Genomic DNA, 24154 nt, shown 5'->3' with positions numbered 1-24154 from the left:
AGCACGACTGTGGCAGAGCGCAAACGTCTGCAGAGAGTGGTGAAGACTGCCGAGAAGATCATCAGGACTCCACTGCCCTCCCGGCAGAGCATCTACCACCACAGAGTCCACAGGAGAGCTGCATCCATCCTCAAAGACTCCACCCATCCCCAGCATGGACTGTTCACACTTCTGCCCTCAGGCCGGAGGTACAGAAGTGTAAAATGCAAGACCACCAGGTTAAAGAACAGTTTCTTCCCCACGGCCATCAGACTCTTGAACACACCTAAAGAATGACCCTGCCTTCAGACTCTAAACACACCTCAGGTATAACCCTGCGATCAGACTCTTGAACACAACTCAGGAATAACCCTGCACTTACTTCAACATGTTTACATTGCAGCCGTCACTTTACTGTTAATCTTTTTTTTAATATATATAGTTAATGTCCATAACTGCATTATTTCGCACTTGCACATTTTTATACATTTCTTTGCTTAAGTAACTTTTATTTTTTTAATGTCTTTGACAATTAGTTTAATATTTATAACCTTATTGTATTTTTTTTTGCACTTTTTCTATCTTCTATTTGGCATTCTTGGCGAAGAGCAAAGAAAGAATATCATTGTACACTGAAACCCGTTTCTGTACTGTACATATGACAATAAACTCTTTGAATCTTGAATCCTTGAATCTTTGAATCATAGGAAAGCCTGTGTTCACAACCATTTATTTTAAAACATAAGGATCATATGGGATGTTCCAATTTACAGGAATGCCATTTGGTCTCCAAGGGGCACCAGCCACATTTTAGAACCTAAGGGACAAAGTGGACAACATGGATATAGCTACAGCAGAGTATAAAAAAACATTCTACGCACAAAACTCAATTTCAGAAGAGCAGATCAATTCTACTATGTGTACATATACATTTTAAGGAAATTTAACATTTTTAAAAGTGTCTGACAGTATTTTTATAAGTGTATATATGATTAGGCTTGTCACAACAATTACATTTTAGACTTATTGTACTAGGGTACAATAAGTCTAAATTCAAAGTCACGTTTTATAGAATGATTAAAATTTAAATAATTCTGATAATATAATTGTGTATGACAAGTAAAGCACAGCCAAAAAACTGTCCAAAAAACAAAACATTTTCACAGATCAAAGAAAAGCAGGGACAACAAAAAGACTGGGATTGATTACAGTTAGAGTACAACTGATGTACTTGACTCTGTAAAGAAGTAATCTACTTCTCTTTACACATCTGACTAAACTCAAGATGCACTATACAGGCGGGTGTTGGTCATTCCCATGGGCCCCTCCCCAAAGGGTGAGACCACAGGGCCAGTGGCGCAATGGATAACACGTCTGACTACGGATCAGAAGATTCTAGGTTCGACTCCTGGCTGGCTCAAAACTTTATATTTTAGAACTCCTAACCTCCTTACCTTTTTTTGTAAACTTGTTTAACATGTTTTAGCAAACTACACTTGCAATTTTAGGAGTGCATTCTCCAAAAGCAGTTGAAGTTTCTAAACTAAATAAATAAATAAATAAGCATATTTATGATTGTACAATTATCAGGAAATTATTCAGGAAAAAGTCATTATGATTGTTCTGGAAAAAATGTCAGAGACCAATTTACTGGTATCTGTCTCATATGGTCTAGCAGTTAGGATTCCTGTTTTTTACCTTGATCGATTGCTGATAATGAACAGTGATTGGACACACACAATACTAAATTGTTGTTTCGACTTATAACTAGTTGTGTTGTAGTAACACTATTTTGTTTTATGAGTTTTATGATGGGGAAATGGTCTTTTATGTTTTTTTTAGTAGATTGGTAGCAGAAAGTAAACTTTTTGGCTCATTAAATAAAATGGTGGGAGCCATTGTGACACAAGAACAATAGACCCACAAAACTGTGGATTAGATCAAAGGGGTTGAGGGAAAACATGACCCATCAGTCATGGGTTACTGTTCTATAGAACCATTAACTTACTGTTGTTAAAGCACTGGGCATGTATTTAATTGAACAGAAATATTACCACAGAGGTAAATAAAACTGTAATAAGAATTTAAGTATAATTCTTAATGTTTGGATTTTGAGTATTTTGATTTTTGGCCAGAAATATGCTCAGAGCAGAGCAGCCTACAGTGCAAGCAGTGAAAAAGGAAGAACTCAAAGAGCAGTACTGTGTTTACAACCATTTATTTTAAAACTTCATATGGATCATTTGGGATGTTCCAATTTACATGAATGCCATTAGGTCTACAAGGGGCGCCAGCTACGTTTCAGAACCTAATGGACAAAGTGTACAAAGGTACAGCAGAGTATGCAGCAGCATATCTGGATGATGTAACTTCAGCAACACCTGATACATCTTTAGAAAGTACTTCACAGGATCTAGTTGTCTGCATTAACCATTACTATTAAGGGCATTGAGCCACTTCCATCAGCTAGAGATGGGGAAGGGAATGTAATATTTTAATGGTAAAACCAGCTTGCACCATTGTGTTTTTAAAGAACTGGAATTTAATCTAATCTGAAGCATTTAAAGTTTTTTTTGCCATAGGATTACAGAAACCTGAACTACACACATCTTTACACACATCTGACTAAAATGCTTTATACTGGGGGAGGAGAGTAACGTAATTTTTAATTTACATATGCAGTATTGACAATAAAAAAACTACTTGACTTGATTCCTAGGGGCCCCTCCCCAAAAGAGTTAAACCACAGGGCCAGTGGCGCAATGGATAACGCGTCTGACTACGGATCAGAAGATTCTAGGTTCGACTCCTGGCTGGCTCGAAACTTTTTATTTTTACATTTTTTAATTCCTTACCTGTTAATTTTCATTGTAAACGTGTCACACAGGCTTGGGGAGTTTGCACACACATTTCTGGATTAATACAGCTTTTAAAGAACATCTACTGTAGAAAAGCACAAAACAGATATATTGCACTTTTAGAAACATAACAGCACAATTGATCCACCATTATCACCATACTAAACTTTTCATATGGTTAAATGCAAAATAAAACAGAAGAAATCTAAAATTCACTGGTTTAAAATGTAATACTCTAAGTTCTTTCTTATTATTTTATGATCATCGCAGAGAAAGTCATTATGACATCATGACAGTGTCACAGACCTAACTTTTATCACAGGTCCCATATGGTCTAGCGGTTAGGATTCCTGGTTTTCACCCAGGCGGCCCGGGTTCGACTCCCGGTATGGGAACGGTCCATTTTACATAGAATTAAAAAAAATGTATACATTACAAATTGCTCACAAACATATAACGCTATAATTACTTACAAACATTAAGTCGAAGGCTGTATGCTAAAATGTGTTTTGCAGGTTTACATTTATTATTTTGCCACTTCTTATTAACTATTTAATAAATGAAATAGACTAAATGCATTTTTTGTTGCTTTGCTAACAAAAGCCAATAACAAAACTCCTATTCAAAAATATTAATTGAACCCTTTACATTTTTACTGTCCCAGCAGACAAACACCAAGAAAGCACAATACATTTACCTTAGCAGCACTATTCCACTCAGGAATTTACTTCAGCAGTGCTAGCTACTCTAGTCACTAAAGCTAGGTAAATTAGCAGTGCTATATTAGTCATATAAGTACTTTAACAGTGCTACTATATTTAAATCACACATTTACCTTAATATTGCTGTTATATTTGTAAATATCCCTTAGCCATGCTACATAATCACACAAGAAACAAACGCTGACTAAGACACAGTTACTGTTTAAAATGTGACTTCACATAAACCAGTCATTGTTCCGTATAAATAATTTGGTCTTTTCACTTTTTTTTTTGTTGGATAAATAGTTTCATTTGCCAAATATTTTGTGCATTCCTGGTCCATTTATTTGTTTTTCTTTGCAGACTTAGTGATGTCTACACTGATACTTTACAGGTAATGAGCATAACAATGGCAGCATACCTTTGCTAAAATGTTATGCTTTTATATTTAATAGAAAAATAACACTGTTTTGATTAAAATAATGCTGATTATATACTGACATAATTAGATAGCACATATAATTTAGTGGCAGTTCAGCTGGTTTTGAGTGATTTTGGCAACAAACTGGGTTGTTTTATGTGGAGGCCGGACCTGATAAGGAAGAAAAGTATTGTCAGAAGTGGGATTCGAACCCACGCCTCCAGGGGAGACTGCGACCTGAACGCAGCGCCTTAGACCGCTCGGCCATCCTGACAGATAAGGACTAACATTCTGATAAGACACTACACTCTTCTCAGTGTAAAGTTTTTCTGTAGGACTCTTATCTAGATATACCTACAGAAGTGAAAGCTGTGTGAGATTTTTAAAATGAATTCTTAGCAAAGTTTTTGAAATAATTGTTAGCTGTTAGCTGATCTTATTGAAGGTTGTAGAAAGACATAATTTTACAGTTTATTAAAATAACGCATAAGAGTTTTTATCTGTATCAGAACAGCACGTTTAAACCGCTTGACTGTGGTAAAATACATGTACTATAGTGACGTACATTAAGTTGTTAGATAACTGCAGTTCTTAAAGACAATAAAGAAAATAAATAAATAGAAAAAATAAACGATTAAAGAAAGATAGAAAGAAATGAAGAAATAATCAGACATTGATTACTTACAATATTTAGAAAACATCCAGTCCCAACACAATGGACTGCAATGTAATATCACTAGATTTTTTTTATTTATATATCTTTCAGGATGAAATTTCTAGATTTTATATATTATTGGAAATTTTGTGTGAAAATAATTTGAATATGACTATCATTACATAACAACTATAGAATATAAACATTTTAAATAACAAACCACAGTAAATTAGTATTACAATGAGGCAGTCACTGTTAAATTTAAATGGCTTTTTAAATTAGAAAAAAATAATTTGAAGTATTTTGTTTAGATGTTTAGTTCTGTTCAGATCATTTTGTTACAGGATTGTGTTTTGATGTTACAATCAGGTTGAATGTATTGCACACATTGCTGTTAAACCGCTTTAACGACTGATTTTCTTAAAATGTATCTAAATCCCTTTTACATTTAGTTTACAACTGATGTACATGACTCTGTAGAGAATTAATCCCTTTCTCTTTAAACACATCTGACTACACTAAAAATGCACTATTCAGAGGGGGGGTTATTCATTCCCATGGGCCCCTCCCCAAAGGGTCAAACAATAGTATATTAGGATTGAAGGAATCACTGTTAAATTTAAATGCCTTTTTATTTATAAAAAAATGGATTTGTAGTATTTTGTTTAGATCATTTTGTTACACATATCTAAATCCATTTTACAGTAAGTGTACAACTGATGTTCGTGACCCTGTAGAGAACTAATCCACTTCCCTTTACATACATCTGACTAAAAATGCTCTATACAGGCGGGTGTTTCATTCCTAGGGGCCCCTCCCCAAAAGGGTTAAACCACAGGGCCAGTGGCGCAATGGATAACGCGTCTGACTACGGATCAGAAGATTCTAGGTTCGACTCCTGGCTGGCTCGAAACTTTTTATTTTTACATTTTTTCACTCCTTACCTGTTTTTGTTCATTGTAAACTTGTGAAACAGGCTTGGGGACTTTGCACACACCTTTCTGGATTAATGCAGTTTTAGAAGAACACCTACTGGAGAAAAACACAAATAATTTTTAGAAACGTAACAGCACAAAGTATCCACCATTATCAATACTCTAAGTTGTTTATTATTATTTTATGATCATTGCAGAGAAAGTCATCATGACTGATCTGGAGACAACAGTGTCACAGACCTACCTTTTATCACAGGTCCCATATGGTCTAGCGGTTAGGATTCCTGGTTTTCACCCAGGCGGCCCGGGTTCGACTCCCGGTATGGGAACAGTCTATTTTACATAGAAAAAAAAAAAAAAACATACAATGACACAATTACCAACAATGGAAAAAAAACTAAATCAAAATGTTTGCAGAAAGATGAAACTAAAGATAAGTGTATTTAAGAGATCTTTTTTCTGAAAATAAGCAAAAATAACATTTAGTCGAAGGCTGTGTGCCAAAAATGTGTTTTGCAGTTTTATATTTATTATTTTGTCACATTTAGAAATCATTTATTAGATTGAATAGACTAAATGCACTTTTTTTGTTGATTTGCCAACATAAAGCAATTACAAAACTCCTATTTGAAGATATGTATTGAACACTTTACATTTTTACTCTCCCAGCAGACAAACACCAAGACAGCACACAACATTTACCTAAGCAGCACTATTCCACTCATGAATTTACTTCAGCAGTGCTAGCTACTCTAGTCACTCATTTAGCTAAATTAGCAATGCTAGGTAATATTAGTCATCCAGTCTTGTAATAAAGAAACAAATGCTGACTAAGGCACAGTTACTGTTTAAAATGCAACTTAAGTAACCAAGTCATTTTTCAGTATAAACAATTCTTGGCTGGCTCGAAACTTTTTCATTTTTAAATTGTTTTATTCCTTCCCTTTTAATGTTCTTTCTCGGCTATAAACCACATCCACAGACCTGCGACAGCGACACATCTCTGCTGAACGACCTGAATGGGTTCTTCGCAAGGTTCGAGCCACTCAACAACACACCCGCCCAGAAATCCATCCTTCCTCCTGGTGACCAGGTGCTGACGCTGTCCCCAGACAGTGTGAGGAGAGCATTCAGCAGGATCAATGCTCGGAAAGCTCCTGGGCCTGACAACATTCCTGGCCGTGTGCTGAGAGACTGTGCCTGGGAACTCGCAGAGGTTTATACTGACATCTATAACACCTCTCTGAGTTAGGCAGTGGTTCCCACATGCTTCAAAGCCACCACCATCATCCCTGTCCCAAAGAAGGCATCGCCATCCTGTTTCAATGACTATCGTCCAGTTGCACTCACCCCCATCCTCATGAAGTGCTTCGAACGACTAGTCATGCATCACATCAAGTCTTTGCTCCCCCCCTCCCTGGACCCCTACCAGTGTGCTTATCGGTCAAATCGCTCGACCGATGATGCCATCTCCACTGTTCTCCACTCAGCCCTCACACACCTAGACAAGAAGAACACCTACATCAGAATGCTGTTTGTTGACTTCAGCTCAGCATTCAACACAATCGTCCCCCAACAGCTCATACACAAACTGGACAGTCTGGGGTTGAGCACTTCACTGTGCAACTGGCTGTTAGACTTCCTGACTGGAAGACCACAGGCAGTGCGGGTTGGCAGCAGCACATCCAGCATCACCACACTGAACACAGGGGCTCCCCAAGGATGTGTGCTGAGTCCCCTTCTGTTCACTCTGCTGACCCACGATTGCACACCAGCACACACCTCCAACCTCTTCGTCAAGTTTGCGGATGACACGACGGTGGTGGGTCTCCTGGTGCAAACACAACAATCTCTCTCTGAACACAGAGAAGACCAAGGAGATTGTTGTGGACTTCAGGAGAACTCACACACTGCACACCCCTCTGTCCATCAACGGAACTGCTGTGGAGAGAGTGAGCAGCACCAAGTTCCTGGGTGTGCACGTCACAGAGGACCTCTCCTGGAGCACCAACTCAGCGTCACTGGCCAGGAAGGCAAATCAGCGTCTCTACTTTCTTCGCAAGCTGAGAAGAGCTGGAGCCCCCACCCCCATCATGACCACCTTCTACATCGAGAGCATACTGACCAGCTGTTTCACCGTGTGGTACGGGGCCTGCACAGCATCCTGCCGCAGGACCCTCCAGCGCATCGTGAGAGCAGCTGAGAAGATTGTTGGCACCTCTCTCCCCTCCCTTCAGGACTTGTACAGCTCCCGCCTCACACGGAAAGCCCTCCGTCTGGCAGGAGATCCCTCTCACCCACTACACAGCTTCTTCAGCCTGCTGCCATCAGGGAGGAGACTGCGGAGTCTCGGGGCAAGGACCAGTAGACTGCGAGACAGCCCCATCCATCAGGCTGTGAGGATGCTGAACTCTCTTCCTGCTCTACCCCCCATCCCAATCCTGCCCCCAGCACACACTCACTCAGCATCCTGACCCCCCCACTAATAAAGTACTGAAACTCTGCACTACAATGCACAAAGTACTGGTCCCTTCCAAACGGACTTGCACTACACAACACCTGCACTACTGATATACTTGCACTGTCAATACGCACTTTAATTCCACTTAATTAAACTGTGAACTTTAAGGACTTACGCACCCACTCACTTTACCAGCCTTAAGCTATATACCATATACCGTATTTGCACTACTGTTATTTACTATTTTTACTGTCATTCCATCTCGATCACCATCAATATTGCACTATTGTCTTACGTATGTTTATTGTGTCTTGCTGTATTGAACATATAGTGTCTCCCACTCTTTTATATTATAATTATCAATCTTTTTTTACTTATTTACTTATATTTATATATCTATTCCTCCCCCACACCACTGCACCTTGTTTTTGTCTCATGTATGTCTATTTGTGTCCCTGCTGTATTATACACATAGTGTCTCCCATTCTCCTTTATTATATCTATTATCTGTACTTGCTGTAAAATTGGGAAGGAGAGTAACGTAATTTCAATTCTCTGTATGTCCTGTACATATGCAGTATTGACAATATAACTACTTGACTTGACTTGACTTCATTGTAAACTTGTTGGATGGGCTTAAGGAGTTTGCGCACACATTTCTGGATTAATACAGCTTTTGGAGAACATCTACTGTAAAAAAAAAGCACAAATAAAACAGATATATTGCACTTTTAGCAAAATAACAGCATAATGTATTCAGCATAATAAACTGCTAGTATCTATGCACTACAGTTTGCTCACAACTGTAAATTTTGACACTTTTTTGTAATTATTGAATAAATTAAACAAATTAATGCATTTTTGTGTTACTTTGCTAACAAAAAACAATTACAATAATATAATAAAAATCTAACACATTTTAAAGTGTTTAAAAGCAGCATGTAGGGCTGGATATCGATATATATCACGATATAAATCAAATCACTTTTAGTGATTTAAAGGTTTCTTTTTACTCATAAGTGACAGAATAAGGGAGTTATGGCCAAAACCACTAGCAGGCTCAGAGCCTCGTGGACAGACACTAGAATGTTCACATCTTGCCGGGTAGGTAAAAGATGCTCAGACAGCTTTTAAATTAATTTTAAAAAGTCTTTACATATCCACACAGGTCCGGAACCCCCTGAAGGGTGTGACTGGAGATAACCACACCTTCACACTCTAATTCTTAAATGTTTTTATACATTTATATATACAGGTATTATTTTTACTGTTCACTTTATAATTCACTTAATAACCTTATGATCTTTGCTCTCTTTTTAACTGTCACAATGACACAAGGCTTTGGAGGTTGTTTTTACTTTTTCAGGAATCAGGAAGGTCAGAGTGTTTTTATCAACAATGAGAGCTGTGAGGAGAACGTGACCCTGAGTGGCAGAGAAGCTTCACTGCTGTTCTGGGACCAGTGCATATGAACTAGGAGACAACAAGCTATCTGAGTGAAGTGCTGGGAACCTCTCCTCAGATAGCCAGCGCATGCCTGTTCTACACGACGTAAAGTCGCACACAGGCCAGAAGATCTTTCCATCCACTCTTTTCCTCTTCTCACAGACTTTAGGACACTTAAGGACTGTCTGCTGTGTTCATGGACACAGTGCTGAACAACATCATGATAAGAACCTGTTGCTCAGACAGGCTGGAGCGGATCACGTCATTAAAACTGGACAACAAGCTGTTAACTGGACTCTGCTGACGTAATCATATTGATAATTTTTCTCTTTCTCTCTCTCTCTCTCTTTCTTTCTTTCTCTCTCTCCCTCTTTCTCTCTCTCTCTCTCTGGGTTGTGAATGTGTTGATCTATCGAGATTTTATTCGTTGATGTACTTTTACTCTTTTCTAATATATATCTATTAATTTTTGTTCCTCCATCTGTAATGCTGAAACTATTTTTCAAGTAAACTTTAATATATTTTAAATTCTAAGCTCTGACTCATTGGTCATCATTTCATGTTCTGAGATTTCTCACATCCGAGTTTTATCTAAGTCGTGCTGTGGTAAATTACCCTACATGTTTGGTCCTTAAAACAAGTACAAAGGGACAAATATATAAACAAAAAAAAAATCTGACTCTTTACATTATTTGTCTGTTTAATTTAATTTGCAATAGCAATTAATACAATTACATTTAATCAAAGGATTATTCCCCTCCCTCAATGCAGGCAACTACATAAAGCAAAAGAGTATATCATCAAGTGTTCATTTTGACAGGTGATTTTGATACAGTTTAGTCTTAGTTTAGTTACATTTTAGTCTATCCTGATATTATTAGTTTTAGTCACATTTTAGTTTAGTTTTAGTCTAATAAATTTTTTCATATGAAAAGTATGTATTACATATGTTTTACTGTTTTTCTACATTATATTTGTGGTTATTTTGAGATTATTTATTGCTAATGTTTATTAAAATAATAGCCTTTAATTTCTGTTGCATTTAAATTATGCTAACATTTAAATATTAAATATGCTGAGCTGTGAGGCAGTTCATATTATAGTTATCACAATATATATTTTCCTCGATAACTACCGTTATCGTTTTATCGCCCAGCACTAGCAGCATGTAATGAACATAACCATGATTTCATTTTTTGATTACATTAAAATGACAACATCTATTTGCTTAAAGGTATTGCATTTATATTTAACAAAAAACATTATTTTGATTAAAATAATGCTGATTGCATGCTAACATAATTTGATATTACATGTAATTTAGAGGTATTTTGGCAACAAACTAGGTTTTTTTGTGCGCTGAACCTGATAAGAAAGAAAAAGCTTGTCAGAAGTGGGATTCGAACCCACGCCTCCAGGAGAGACTGCGACCTGAACGCAGCGCCTTAGACCGCTCGGCCATCCTGACAGATAAAAGCTATATCTCTGGTAGACGCTACACTCTGTTTACTGTAAAGTCTTCCTGTGGAACTTTTATCCAGATAAACTTACAGAAGTGGAAGCTTCAGGCTGTGAAGTTTCAGACAATAATACTGTGTATTTTGGTGTTAGCTGATTTTACTGACTGCTGTAGACATAGTTTTAACATTTATTAAAGTTGTTTTCTGAGTCTTTTCAGAGTTAGAACAGCACATTTAAACCTCTTAACCTGCTACTGCCCTTAAAACGGTTGTTTACTGTGTAATCAGTGACAGTAAATGGTCTTAAACATCACAACAATATTGTTTAGCTCAATTTCTGGGACTTTTTTGTTGAAATTACCATAATATAATAAAGTGATAAATAATTATATTTAAAAGCTGTTACATTTAACAGTTTAACTTTGGTTTTAAGCAGAAAAAACATAATTTGTAGTATTTGGTTAAGTCAAGCTGATGGACTAGTCCAACAACTGGTGGCCTGTGATTGTATAATGTTCAGTACTCTGCGCTGTGGCAAAAGCAACCAAATCTAGGTCACAGAAGAGCTTTTTTTAGAACAAAAGAAAGACCAGCATGTCTTGGCACATGCATCTCTTTAACTAGAAAATGGGGGGAGGAGTGGGACATTCCTATGCCGCCCCCAACTCAGTTGACGTCACAGGGCCAGTGGCGCAATGGATAACGCGTCTGACTACGGATCAGAAGATTCTAGGTTCGACTCCTGGCTGGCTCGAAACTTTTCAAAACAAATTAAAACTCTTATACAGAAATAGAGAGACAGACCCTTAAACAGGGATTAAGGCTAGTCATACACAATATTTTTTTCTTTTAAATGGAAAATCTTATTCAAAACGCTGTGTAGTCCAAGACTAGGCTTAAACCCTTTCTGGAAACTGTTCCTGTATCTCGTCCATTTTCTTGCAAACTTGTCAGATGGGCATTAGGAGTTTGCACACAGCTTTCTAAATAAAAATAAATAAATAAATATAGCCGCAAGCGGCAATCATCGGGTTCAAGCACCAACTTGCACAATGGTGCCTACTGGAGCATTGAATGGTGATGTGTAAGAAGGTCTAATATGATTGGAGATGCCCTGTCACATTTAGAAATTATCAAGTTTTTCACCTGTTATTAATGTTGAGCAGAGGCCTTTCAACCTGATCAGTGCTTAAATTCACATGTAAATCTAGTGAACTTTGTAGGATATTCATTAAGTGAGTTAGAACTAGTCAAAGGGTGTCTACATGTTATTGGTATTGATCAGGTGGCTTCAACCAGAATGTTCACAAAGTGGTATTCAGATTGACCTTTGAACCTTTGCAGAACAAGCTGAAATGTTTGACCAAACAAGTTTGAATTAACACAAAGGAGTGAATGTTCTGATATGACATGTAATTACGAAGTTATTATAAATCTAGTTCTGAATTAAATGGCGCTTCATCAAGCACCAACTAGCACAATGGTGCCTACTAGAGCATAGGATGGTGATGTGTAAGAAGGTCTAACACAATAGGAGACATTCTGTCACATTTAAAATGATCAAAAGTCTTTCACCTGTTATTAATGTTGAGAAGAGGCACAAAGGAGTGAATGTTCTGATATGACATGTAATAAAGTTATTCTAAATCTAGTTCTGAATTAAATGGCGCTTCATCAGAGTGATATTGTACAGAGGTCTTTAACATTGTGAGATTACAGCAAATACTGCAGAGTTACAGCAATTTAGGTTAGAAATTCCAAGGACGCACAGATTGCTTGATGCCTGGAGAGTATTGTATGTGAAATTTTCACAAATGTTTTTAATGAACATTTACCTAGAGACTCTACAGTGTGCAGCAAGACTGAAATGGAGGTGATAGGCCAAATATCCAGAGAGTAGTTTCAATATAGCTATTTTCAAACAATTAGCAATTATGAATGAACAAAGCACTTTTTAAACATAGTTGTATTGAGAAATTTGTCAGAGCCACTGTACTAAATATGGCAAAAACAATTAGATGTCAAAATAGTACAGCATGATTGACATATACTCGTTTTTTTGGAACAGCGCCCCCCAGTGGGCGGATTGTTTCAGCACTTTGCAGGTCACTACAGTGTTTCCACCTGAACATAACTGCCAAATATCATCCAGATTGGGCAACATTCAGCCTGCCAAAATGTCTGCTGAATGCTGATTGGCTGATGGTGTTCAGCCATGTTGATTGATTAAGTTGCCCTTTGAACATCCTTTAGAGGCTGTATGATAGATTCTGCATGCAAAGTTTCAACTTGCTAGGTTGCACGGTTGCTGAGAAACAGTGCTCCAAATTTACCTCTTGAAGTGAATGGGGCATATATCCGGAAGGACTAATTTGCATATGGCGGCCATATTGTTTACATATTTCAACTTTTTCTTAATGAATATTGAAGCGCATGCTCTCACGAGTGTTTTGATACCAAACATGCCAGGATTGGTCAAAATTCCTAGGACTAGTTTGCAAAAGTAGGTTTTGCATAGTATGCAAATTAGCAAAAAATCTATATAGACGGAAGTGCATGGTCCAAATTGGAAAGTTGTTGGTATTGACCCAAGGAATCCATCAAAATAAGAATTTTGAATGTAGGTCTTATGGTTTTTGAGTTATTGAGAAAATTGTGAAAAATGAATTTCCTTGTTTATGGCGCCACCACTTGACCAATCGGTGCCATTTCTGTTGTCCACCGAGATGCACTGATCCTACATCTACCTACCAAGTTTCATTTCTCTATGACTTACGGTTTAGGCTGCACAACTGTTTTTTCAGGAGAAAAAGAATAATAATAAGAAGAAGAAGAAGAAAAATCTTAGCAAAAACAATAGGGTTCTACGCACCTTCGGTGCTTGAACCCTAAAAATTTGAAAAAAAGTGATTTTAATACTTTTAGGAAGATCACAAACCATCAAAAAATCCACCTTCATGCTGACAGTATCAGTATCTGCCCAATCTCCCAATAACCTAGTCACTTTTGAACAGAATAAAAGACATTTTGCATTCATGTTAAACAAATAACTAAAATACCTTTAGTATCAATTGTAATAGGCTATACAACTGTATGCTATTTTGTCAATCACTGTTTGTCACTTATGTATTTAGAGCTGGACGATATGGGCAAAATTGATATCAATACATTTTTTTTATTTCTGTCAGTACAATAGAAACACTATAAAAGCCACTGAACTGCAGTGAACTGACGGCAGCGCTCTATAATGAACAACCATTAACAGATGCAGCAACGGGTGTATCTCTTACAACCCTAGGTGCATTTTTACATTTATTGCAGATATTTAGTAATTTTCAAGATATTCTAGGTTATTCAAATGTCCTAAAAAATAGTTACACTGCAAAACATTTTCACATTAACAGATTATGTGTGTTGCTCTGTAATAGAGTTTCACTGCATCGGCAGTAACTGAAGTAACTGAAGTATTTCATGATATAACATGGTATGAAAATGGACAGTTATCATATGGTGGATGCTTGCCTATTACCAGTATGAAGACGAGCAAGCGGAGAATCTAGTCACTCTCAGCAAAAAGTGATTTAATAACTGAAATTATATTTCATAGTTCACAAGAGCTCCCTGATATACTTAAGATTATCTGTTGTATAAATGTCAAAAATAATCCTCTCTGTTTGGATTAATTCCCACTATAACAAATGCCCATTAAAAAGGTAACCACACTTGTATGGACATTAATATTAAAATCATCTTAAACTATCCAGAATGTGATGTTCAAAATGGTCACAATACTATTTAATATATCTTTATTGAGCTTTAGTTTATGCTAAGAATCTGCAAATAATCAATAATAATTTATTCATAATACAACACAACCCAACTACAGTACTAAAATCCTGTTTCTACAATCATAATAATAACACAAAGAAAATATACTCTTCATATATCTTCATTGATTGCTTATACTTCTAAAGCTTTTAGTACTTTTTTATGGTGATGCTTACATATAAACTTTTTAAATGCAGTTATAGTACAGTGGTTTCCGTACTTTTACTTTTTACTGTGGACACATTCTACATGCAAAAGAACATGATTTAGTTATATAATGTACTTTAGTTTATTAACTAATTTAAATCATATTTATAATTCTGTTTATTATGACGCTGTAATGCATTGGAGTAATGGTGCAATGATTTACTTAGTAAAGTCCAAATAAAATAAAACAGGTGTTATTTATTGTTTTTAGTAGACATGTTTTTATTAATACTAGCTGACCTGAGGATTTATAATGAAGCCTACAATATCAGATTAGCCTGAAAGGGGCCTGCTAACAGCTAAGTGGCGATGCTAACTGTTTTTGAGGTGGATTAATCACTGGTTTTCTGATAAAAGATGGATGCCATGTTGCAAGTTAGATTAGTAGGTTCTGTGGTTTAATATAATGTGAGCTATGGCTATAGTTCACTAAACTAAACAATTTACTAAGTAACTGAGCTCAGAATACAGAAATGGATCTCCCTCGCCTTAATGCTAGATAACATCACTCAGGCTCCATAGGATTAGAGCGTGTTAGCCCTGATGCTAACTGTTCATCTGAGCTGAAATTATTGCTGATATTTTTATTTAGGTCTTCAGTTATGAATATCCAAACACAGCTATGGAGTTACCGACAGAACGCGGCCCTTATTTGGTTTCTGAATGATATGGAAATGAAAAAATATATATTCAAAATGAAATCATTTTTTAAATATTTTCTATCACAATAAATATTGTTTTTGAATTATTGCTCAGTCCTGTTATGTATATTACTTATTCTCTATCCAATAATACAATTCGGATTCAGATGTGTTGGGAGCAGGAAAATTGTTAGATGTGCTGAGCAGCAGGTGCAGGATCATGATTGAGAAACACTGTTTTGTATTGTGTATACACAGTCTTACTACAATGACCTGATCACGGTCACGCCAGATTTACTTTGAAGAAGAACTAAGTTTCATTCTATGGCATTTTAAGATATATACAATAAAACAGTCTTATTAAAACATGGTCTGCCAGGTTTAGAAGATCTATATTTTAGCAACAAGTTGTGCACAAAAAGTATGAGTTTTAACATACAGTTTTGTATTTTATCACATTATATTGCTGTCTCATGGCTTTCATCAAGTTGATGGGCATCAAATAATTAAGACACCAAAATTCTCGGCCATCCTGATATACAAAGTCTTTATGCACACTTCAACATTTTATATGGTTTTACTAATGTCATAATGCATTTATCAATTAATAGGATAAGGCAGAAAAGTGTTGTCAGAAGTGGGATTCGAACCCACGCCTCCAGGGGAGACTGCGACCTGAACGCAGCGCCTTAGACCGCTCGGCCATCCTGACATATGATAAACCAACTGCCACATGATGGTACAGTAATCTGGTTATTATGTCTTCCAGTGCTGAGTTAATAAGAAATGTATAGCTTTCCTAAGGGACATTTCCCTGAGCTAAAGATAGCTTCAAGCCTAGCGCCTGCTTGCATGCCTGGCCTTCCTGGTTATTGAATTCATTTTTAAAGAGTCTTACTGTACATTAAAAAGTGTAGCTTTTTAAATCACCAATCAAAACCACAGACATTCTGAAAGTTCTGGAGAGAACAGGGTTAGGGACCAATCTTCTTCCATCTGTCCCATATGGTCTAGCGGTTAGGATTCCTGGTTTTCACCCAGGCAGCCCGGGTTCGACTCCCGGAATGGGAACAAGTTATATTGAATGAGGACTTTATAATGACCACATCAATGTACAATCAGGTGTATGCCTTATTTCCAACTGTCAGGATGGCCGAGCAGTCTATGGCGCTGCGTTCAGGTCGCAGTCTCCTCTGGAGGCGTGGGTTCGAATCCCACTTCTGAAAAGCTTTTCTGCCTCACTGTGCTCAGCTTTCACAGAAAATTATCTCCTCTAGTTGCCTTATTCATTTAATAGCTCCATGTAAGGTATGTTTAAAAAGGGCTGCTTCTAAAGGAAGAAGCACAACAGTTTTATTCAGAGTGCTGCTCCCAGCTGAATTAACTCAGCCGCAGCAGTAGCACACACCATCCAAAGTAAAACAACAACCGTCCCGGACACATCTTACCACTGTGTGTCATATGATAAGAACGGGGCAAGTGGAAGGCAATCACAGAAGCATATTGCAAAAGTCATGGTGCCTTACATTCGGTGCAAAAGTCAGGATTCATCAACATGTTGAATATATTAGACCAGACCCTTGTGCTAGCAAGCCACAAACACGTTTTTTTGTTTTATTGTCTGGCCACAACTATAAAACACGCACCAAAGAACCAGAGAGCTGGAGGAGGATGCAGCAACAGATGCCGCGTGACATTGTAATTTTCTCAGTTTAATAACTCAAGAATGCCTCAACACATCAGCATGAACCATATATATATATATATATATATATATATATATATATATATATATATATATATATATTAGTAAACTACTGATATGTAAATACATGACAGTAAGGCAACTCTACGCCCTTGAACAAGAATAAAATTTGACAAATTTTTATTTACTGTAATTACGTACCTTATTATGCTGTTTTCTGTTGCTACTGTTTTCACTTGGAAGTAGGGTAGGGTAGCTGGTATTTAAAATGAGTTCTGTTCAGCGTTTAAAACAACAAATATTGTTGAAATATAGTCAACGGTACTTGTAATCGGTTTTAACTTTAAGTTGTTGACAGTATAAAATGTTAAAAGAACATATGCTACTGCAGTACGAGATATGGCTTGGAGTCTGAGCAGCCTAATATCTTAAAAAAAAAATAGTATTTTGGAAATTTTGGATGGTTGTTGCCTGTAACTATATTCTGATACACTGACAAAATAACTAAGCATTTTGTTCATCATTAACACAGCAACTGATGTGCACAATAATAAAATCACACATTTACGACGTGATCTAAGTGACAAGATTCTGTTGGTAATCTGTTTGTAAAAAATTTAGAAAATAGCCAATTAGAAAGTTCTGCAGAACAGGTTCAGAGACCATCTCATTAATATCTGTCCCATATGGTCTAGCGGTTAGGATTCCTGGTTTTCACCCAGGCGGCCCGGGTCCGACTCCCGGTATGGGAACAATTTATTATACACAACCAATGTTCATTGTACACAGCACTTGTATAAAAGATTACTTACACACACAGCAGCACAATCTAAATTACAATGTAAAACTGTTGACCAATTTATTAATTACAGTATTACAATTTGGTTTTAGGGGAGCTACGTATTTCCATAGTGAATAAGTAAGTACTTTCTGTAAGTCTCTCTGGAACTCTGGACTTCATTGTAACCAGATCAACGTACAATCAAAAGTATGCTACTTTAACAACTGTCAGGATGGCCGAGCGGTCTAAGGCGCTGCGTTCAGGTCGCAGTCTCCTCTGGAGGCGTGGGTTTGAATCCCACTTCTGACAACCTTTTCTGCCTCATTGTCCTTAACTTTCACACAAATTATTTCCTCTAGTTAAGTTATTCACTTAGTGGATCCTTACAAATGAGAGACCCACTGCAATTTTTACTGCATCATAAATAAAGCACACAGATTTTAAAAACTCAAAACTAAACATGGTCAATAAGACATACATACTTTATGTAGGCATAGTCAATATGGCACTAAGATCATCTAATGTTATTTTATGGTATTTTTGCGATAACAATATTCTTGGCAATATGACCAAAAATATGAGGTCCTTTGTGACCTCTTGGATGAGTTATCGCTGCGCTCTTGGGGTAATTTTGGTTGTCTGACCACTCCTGGGTCTCACTGTGGTTTGCTGGAGTCCCAAGACTTTTTAACATTTTCCAGACTGATGGATTTTCTTTCTTTCACATGTGTTCCTGAATATTGGCAAGATGTCTAGCTTTTAAATATATTTTAGTCTACTTTGCTTTGTCAGACAGGTCCTATTTCAGTGATTTCTTGACTGAGAATAGGTGTGGCAGTAATCAGGCCTGAGCGTGATTAACCACAGTTAACTTATGAACTTAACTTATAGAAAGTGTTATAGATTTTTTTGCTTATACTGAATGTATAAGTGTTTACCTATTTCGTAAACAGTAACTTACCAAGATAGTAGTAGGGCTGCACGATATTGGAAAAATTTCACATCGCATTGTTTTAGTTTTCTGCGATATATATCGCGATATTACACAATGCAGGACCCGTGATGTCACCAGCCCCGCCTCCACCCGCGCGCTGTCTCACAACAGAGACCCAGACCGACCTAGCTGAGTCAGCGCTTTAGAGTCAGCTAAGCCCTCAAAACCCGAGGAAAACAGCAAAACAACGATAATTAACGGTAAATAAGAGCGTTTTTCTGGGATTAAAAGCATGAATTCACAAAACTGAGGTGCACTGCTTTGGACTGGCTGTCTAAGACGGTTACAGGGTTCATACACTTTTCATATTTTCATGACCGTCTTTAAAACATCAGTGCAGACATTAACAATAAAACAAAAAATCCATGTCAAAACGGATTATAGTAGGCCTATATCTTACTTACAATGTTTTTAAATAATAAAAAACAAAAAATATTTCAGCAATGCTGACAATCTTCAAAAATAAAATGTCTCAAATCCTGAGAGCTCTATTTTGTATAGCGGAATTAACTCTGAGCTGATTCCATACACTGCTAAGAATTTCTAATGTTTAACCTGTAAACAGTGGTTCATACTTTCATCAAATAACATGATATAGACTATTTAGTTTGAAACTTTGAATTGATTTTTAATAATCTGGTTGTTGGCTGGGATTTCTAAACCTGCTTCCCAAAGAGAGAAAGAGATAACCATTACAGCCTAAAAATGCCTTAACACTCATATAAAAACACAAATTTTTATATTTTATATTTTAATATTGGCTCAAAAATAATATATTAAAGCAGATTATTTATTACTGAACTATTTAACATGTAATGTGTTTAATATGTAAATCACTTATCAATTAGTATAATGAAGCAAAATATATTAAATGTTCGTAGAAAAGATAGAAAACCTGCTTTAAGAGCTGCTCTAAAATATTAGTAAACAAAACTACACTGTTGCCTTGAGCTCTCAGGCTACGTTGTTGTTACAGAAACTAAAACATAGCTAGTGATTTTCCTTCTAATTTTAACATTTATTTTTAATGTGCATGATGGAAAATGTGGAGAGATTAGACAGGCGAAGACTTATATGTATATAAACCGAACTGCACTGAATAAGTTTAACCCCCTCCCTCTCATCTCTCTCACTCTGAGCGCTTCTCTCACTGAGTGAATTAGAGCTTCTGAAGCTCCCCCTCCCCCTCGCCCCTGCACTACGACTTCCCTCGCGCCCTCGCCCCGCCTCCCCCTCGCGCCCGCGAGTGTTTGTTTTTATTGCCACGTGACATCCCAGGGTCCGCAATGTGACTATCGCACATGCGCACATCGCGATGTCGATGCTTAAAGGATATATTGTGCAGCCCTAGATAGTAGTGTAAAAAAAATAACATATAACACAAATAAAATAATGTACATTACAAGCGCAAGATATTTAGTGCTTGTACGTAAACTGCAAACAGCTTTCAAGAATATTGCTTTTAGAGGGTTTTTTTTATTATGTCAAATATTTTTGCCATATTATTGCATACAATATATGTTTTAGCAACAAGTAGAATGCAGCTCTTAGAAAGCAAAAGTTAATGAACTTTTAAAGTTACATAAAGAAAACAAGACGCCAAAAGGAGACAACTTGTGTAAATGGGTCAATGACGTATAAGGATTTTTAACATGCCAATTTTAAAATACAAAAAAATAGTATCTGTTGCAATTGTTCAAACATTTTAAATGTTGTGAACACATAAACTCATATTAAAATTTTAGATTAAGTGATTTTAGTGTATTTTCATTAAGAAGAATTGGCCATGGCCTTACAAAATGTGATGTGGTGCGACAGTGATTTCTGTTAAAATTAATACATTTCCTTAATATAATTTATTTTTATTTTACAAATTCCCACTAATATAAAAAGTGTCTGTAAATTATTTTTTTAGTTTTTGTAAATAATGATCTCAATTTATTTTTTTTGTGTCACAATCACTGGCTTTAATGTAGTTAATAGAGTAATTTTTCCTGTAAATCCTATAAAACTGTTAAAATGTGCTCTAAAACACCATTAACTTCAGCATACAGTATCAATAGTTAATATTTCAGCAACAGAAAATGGATACTTTATTTTAAATTTAATACAGTTACTGTTATTATAGGTTACACCACATGATGGGTGGTCGCTCCAAATGACAAAGTATTGTATCATTACTATTTAACTATTTAAAAAGAATAATAAACAATAAATTTAACAAAATAAATAAATACAAAAATAGAATTTCTTACAAAACCAGATTTTTCCCCCCCCAATTTTTCCCTAATTTACATGACCAATTACCCTACTCACTCATTCAGACTTCCCCTATTACTAGTGATGCCCCAACACCAGGAGGATGAAGACTAGCACATGCCTCCTCACACGTGAAGTCAGAATCTGTCTCTTTTTGAACTGCTGCTGATGCAGCATTGCCGAGTAGCATCATAGTGCTAATGCTCGGAGGAAAGCGCAACGACTCGGTTCTGATACATCAGCTCACAGACACATTGTGCTGATTAACATCACCCTAGGAGTGATGAGGGGAAAGAGAACCATCTACTGTACCCACCCAGAGAGAGCAAGGCCAATTTTGCTCTCTCATGGCTCCAGCAGCTGAACCATTTCTTTATCATCTGTAGTTTAATAAAACATTTGTGGGGCCATATTGCCCAGCTCTATACCTCCCTATAACTAATTTGTGTAGCATCTGAAGACAAAACCTGGTGAATTTTAAGGTGCCCCTAACAATTGTTAATTTGCCTGGAATCATTACATCATATTTCTGAACGCTCCCAATAGCAAGTAATAGTTGACCCTGATTTTTTGGCCAGCATCTCATCTCATCTCAAGTCTAATTTCTGCAGGATAAGAATTAACACGCTGCCTATGGCCAGTGGTTTTTACTTTGATTGACAGTGACATCTGGTTAAATAGATTAACAGTTGTAAAGAAATACATAAAAGTTAAAAGACATGCTTGATTTCTTTTTTGCATTTTTATAATTATATTTTACAAAGATTAAACATTATCTATAATTTTGACTCAAAATCACTCAAATTGTATTATATTATTTTCCAAACAAAATACTAAAATATAGTACTTTGTGTGTACATGTCATCAACTAAATATAAAAGCACAAAAAGTGACAATCTAGCCCATATATCTATCATGGAAAACACTCTGCAATGGTCGCACCATATGACATTTGGTCGCACCACATGATGTTTCCAAGTTCAGTCAGAATTTACAGGCAGAGAATCAGCCACCTAAACAAAATAAGCTAATTTCCCACAAAAGGTCACTATGAAATTATAATCAAAATATGTATTTGTAGAAATAACTTAATATTCATTACTTTTTTGAGGTCATACCACATGATATCCAAATGTTGCAACTACATACCAGCTGTTTTTAATCAAATTTGAGAGATAGTTACAAACTTGCTTGCAGCTTCCACTGGTCCCTGGGAAACTGGTAAATTATGCAACTTCCTTTAACATAAAAGTCCCAAAGTAGTAGTTTCTTGATGGTCGCACCACATGATATTCTATAAAATGGAGACTCTCGGACAAATTTTGCTTGTATATGACGATGGAAATAAAATCACAAATGCTTTGCAATTTTGTACAGGACTAAAAAACACTTTGAAAACCATGCCGAAAAGGGCAAAAAAAATATATATATATATAGGTTAGGAGTAATTTTAAAGAAGTTGTCAAAACAATTGTCATGGTGGGACAGTCGCACCACATTATATTTTGACACTTTAAATAACCAAAACTTTCTGAAGAACCAATTATTTTGAATAAGTAAAGTAAGTACAAATGTGACGTGATTTGACGTGATGCCTAAATTTAGGCATCACGTCAAATACTGAACAAGATAAGGCATAAAATCTTGTCAGAAGTGAAGATTCGAACCCACGCCTCCAGAGGAGACCATCAACATTACCATCAACATTACTATCATATCAATGCCTACAAAACTCACCATCATTACTTAATACTAAATTATAATTTAAACTCAAAATAAAACAGGGACAAATTAAACCGTGTGTTGATATATGCAGTATTTATTATAGAGTGCTTATTATATGCTAAACAGGCAATAATCTGCCCCAATTGTTTTAATCTATTAGTTGTGTCCTCAAAATCCATTCAGTTGCGTTTGTTTTTGCTAATTCTATATAAAAAACTAATTTCGGTTACTTTCAGTCCTGTTACTCAAAACATAAAAAGTAGAGTGTCAGTAACAGGAGTGAGTATTGTCCCTGGTTTTTTGATTTATTAATGTGAATATTAGTTAAAGTAAACTACTTTTTTTCCATTTCTGTTTGGTTCATCATTTATCAATTTGTTTAATAAATTGCATGATAATAAATGTAATCATTTTCAGGTTTGGGTCTTCTTAATGAGATTTTTTAAAAACAAACTCTGTGCATGCGTATATAGTGTTTTCTGTCATAAATATCAATTATTTTAACATGCAGTCCATTTTAAGCTATTTCTTTATAATAAAGACTTTCTTGAGGAATTAGTTGAGATATTTGTCTAAAAAGTACATTTTCCTCCCCCACTAAACAATAAAAAAACACATTACTGAAGAGGCTTATTCTCCTTAAACCTGTATATACATGGAATCTAATCCTAAAAGCTAAAATACTTTACCATTTGGAAACAGAATTGCAGTCCATTCGCCATCTTTCTCCTTCTTTCAATTCCACCTTAAATGATGCGCCAATACAGCTGCAGTGCACCTTTTAAGGTGGAATGGAACCTCTGAGAAGAACTTCAGCCTCGTTCACCAAACAGGCCAAAAACTAAACACCTAACTAAACACCTAACTAAAACAACACAAACACAAAACAGAACCCAATCTAACCAACTAACGTTTAGATACGCTCAGCCTGAGGCCCTGTACTCACCTCATTAGGTCCAGGTGCGAATCACAGGTAATCACAGGTCCAGCAGACACAGAGCGGATCCGCAGCTCCTCATCACTCCGGGTTCTGCTCCTGGACTCTTCATTTCTTAGTTTTTCTGCAGACGAACCATCTACAGGCTCCGGGTAACTCCT

The 24154-nt window shown here is 36.3% G+C and overlaps 13 non-coding genes across 13 annotated transcripts; 10 read left to right on the top strand and 3 right to left on the bottom strand.

Moving 5' to 3' along the window:
* The first annotated feature begins 1326 nt into the window (after positions 1–1326).
* trnar-acg (transfer RNA arginine (anticodon ACG)) lies at positions 1327–1399 on the top strand. The gene has a single exon. It is a non-coding gene; the product is annotated as a tRNA-Arg (tRNA).
* A 1328-nt stretch (positions 1400–2727) lies between these two features.
* Positions 2728–2800, top strand: trnar-acg (transfer RNA arginine (anticodon ACG)). Its single transcript has one exon. It is a non-coding gene; the product is annotated as a tRNA-Arg (tRNA).
* Positions 2801–3160: 360 nt separating this feature from the next.
* Positions 3161–3232, top strand: trnae-uuc (transfer RNA glutamic acid (anticodon UUC)). The gene has a single exon. It is a non-coding gene; the product is annotated as a tRNA-Glu (tRNA).
* Positions 3233–4150: 918 nt separating this feature from the next.
* Positions 4151–4233, bottom strand: trnal-cag (transfer RNA leucine (anticodon CAG)). The gene has a single exon. It is a non-coding gene; the product is annotated as a tRNA-Leu (tRNA).
* A 1218-nt stretch (positions 4234–5451) lies between these two features.
* On the top strand, positions 5452–5524 carry trnar-acg (transfer RNA arginine (anticodon ACG)). Its single transcript has one exon. It is a non-coding gene; the product is annotated as a tRNA-Arg (tRNA).
* Positions 5525–5806: 282 nt separating this feature from the next.
* On the top strand, positions 5807–5878 carry trnae-uuc (transfer RNA glutamic acid (anticodon UUC)). The gene has a single exon. It is a non-coding gene; the product is annotated as a tRNA-Glu (tRNA).
* A 4963-nt stretch (positions 5879–10841) lies between these two features.
* trnal-cag (transfer RNA leucine (anticodon CAG)) lies at positions 10842–10924 on the bottom strand. The gene has a single exon. It is a non-coding gene; the product is annotated as a tRNA-Leu (tRNA).
* Positions 10925–11597: 673 nt separating this feature from the next.
* Positions 11598–11670, top strand: trnar-acg (transfer RNA arginine (anticodon ACG)). The gene has a single exon. It is a non-coding gene; the product is annotated as a tRNA-Arg (tRNA).
* Positions 11671–16221: 4551 nt separating this feature from the next.
* On the bottom strand, positions 16222–16304 carry trnal-cag (transfer RNA leucine (anticodon CAG)). Its single transcript has one exon. It is a non-coding gene; the product is annotated as a tRNA-Leu (tRNA).
* Positions 16305–16591: 287 nt separating this feature from the next.
* Positions 16592–16663, top strand: trnae-uuc (transfer RNA glutamic acid (anticodon UUC)). Its single transcript has one exon. It is a non-coding gene; the product is annotated as a tRNA-Glu (tRNA).
* A 72-nt stretch (positions 16664–16735) lies between these two features.
* On the top strand, positions 16736–16818 carry trnal-cag (transfer RNA leucine (anticodon CAG)). Its single transcript has one exon. It is a non-coding gene; the product is annotated as a tRNA-Leu (tRNA).
* A 1159-nt stretch (positions 16819–17977) lies between these two features.
* trnae-uuc (transfer RNA glutamic acid (anticodon UUC)) lies at positions 17978–18049 on the top strand. The gene has a single exon. It is a non-coding gene; the product is annotated as a tRNA-Glu (tRNA).
* A 255-nt stretch (positions 18050–18304) lies between these two features.
* On the top strand, positions 18305–18387 carry trnal-cag (transfer RNA leucine (anticodon CAG)). Its single transcript has one exon. It is a non-coding gene; the product is annotated as a tRNA-Leu (tRNA).
* Positions 18388–24154: the final 5767 nt, after the last annotated feature.

The sequence above is a fragment of the Astyanax mexicanus genome, chromosome 1 (genome assembly GCF_023375975.1).
Source record: "Astyanax mexicanus isolate ESR-SI-001 chromosome 1, AstMex3_surface, whole genome shotgun sequence".
Classification (NCBI taxonomy): Eukaryota; Metazoa; Chordata; class Actinopteri; order Characiformes; family Acestrorhamphidae; genus Astyanax; species Astyanax mexicanus.
This window is presented reverse-complemented; position numbering and strand designations above follow the sequence as displayed.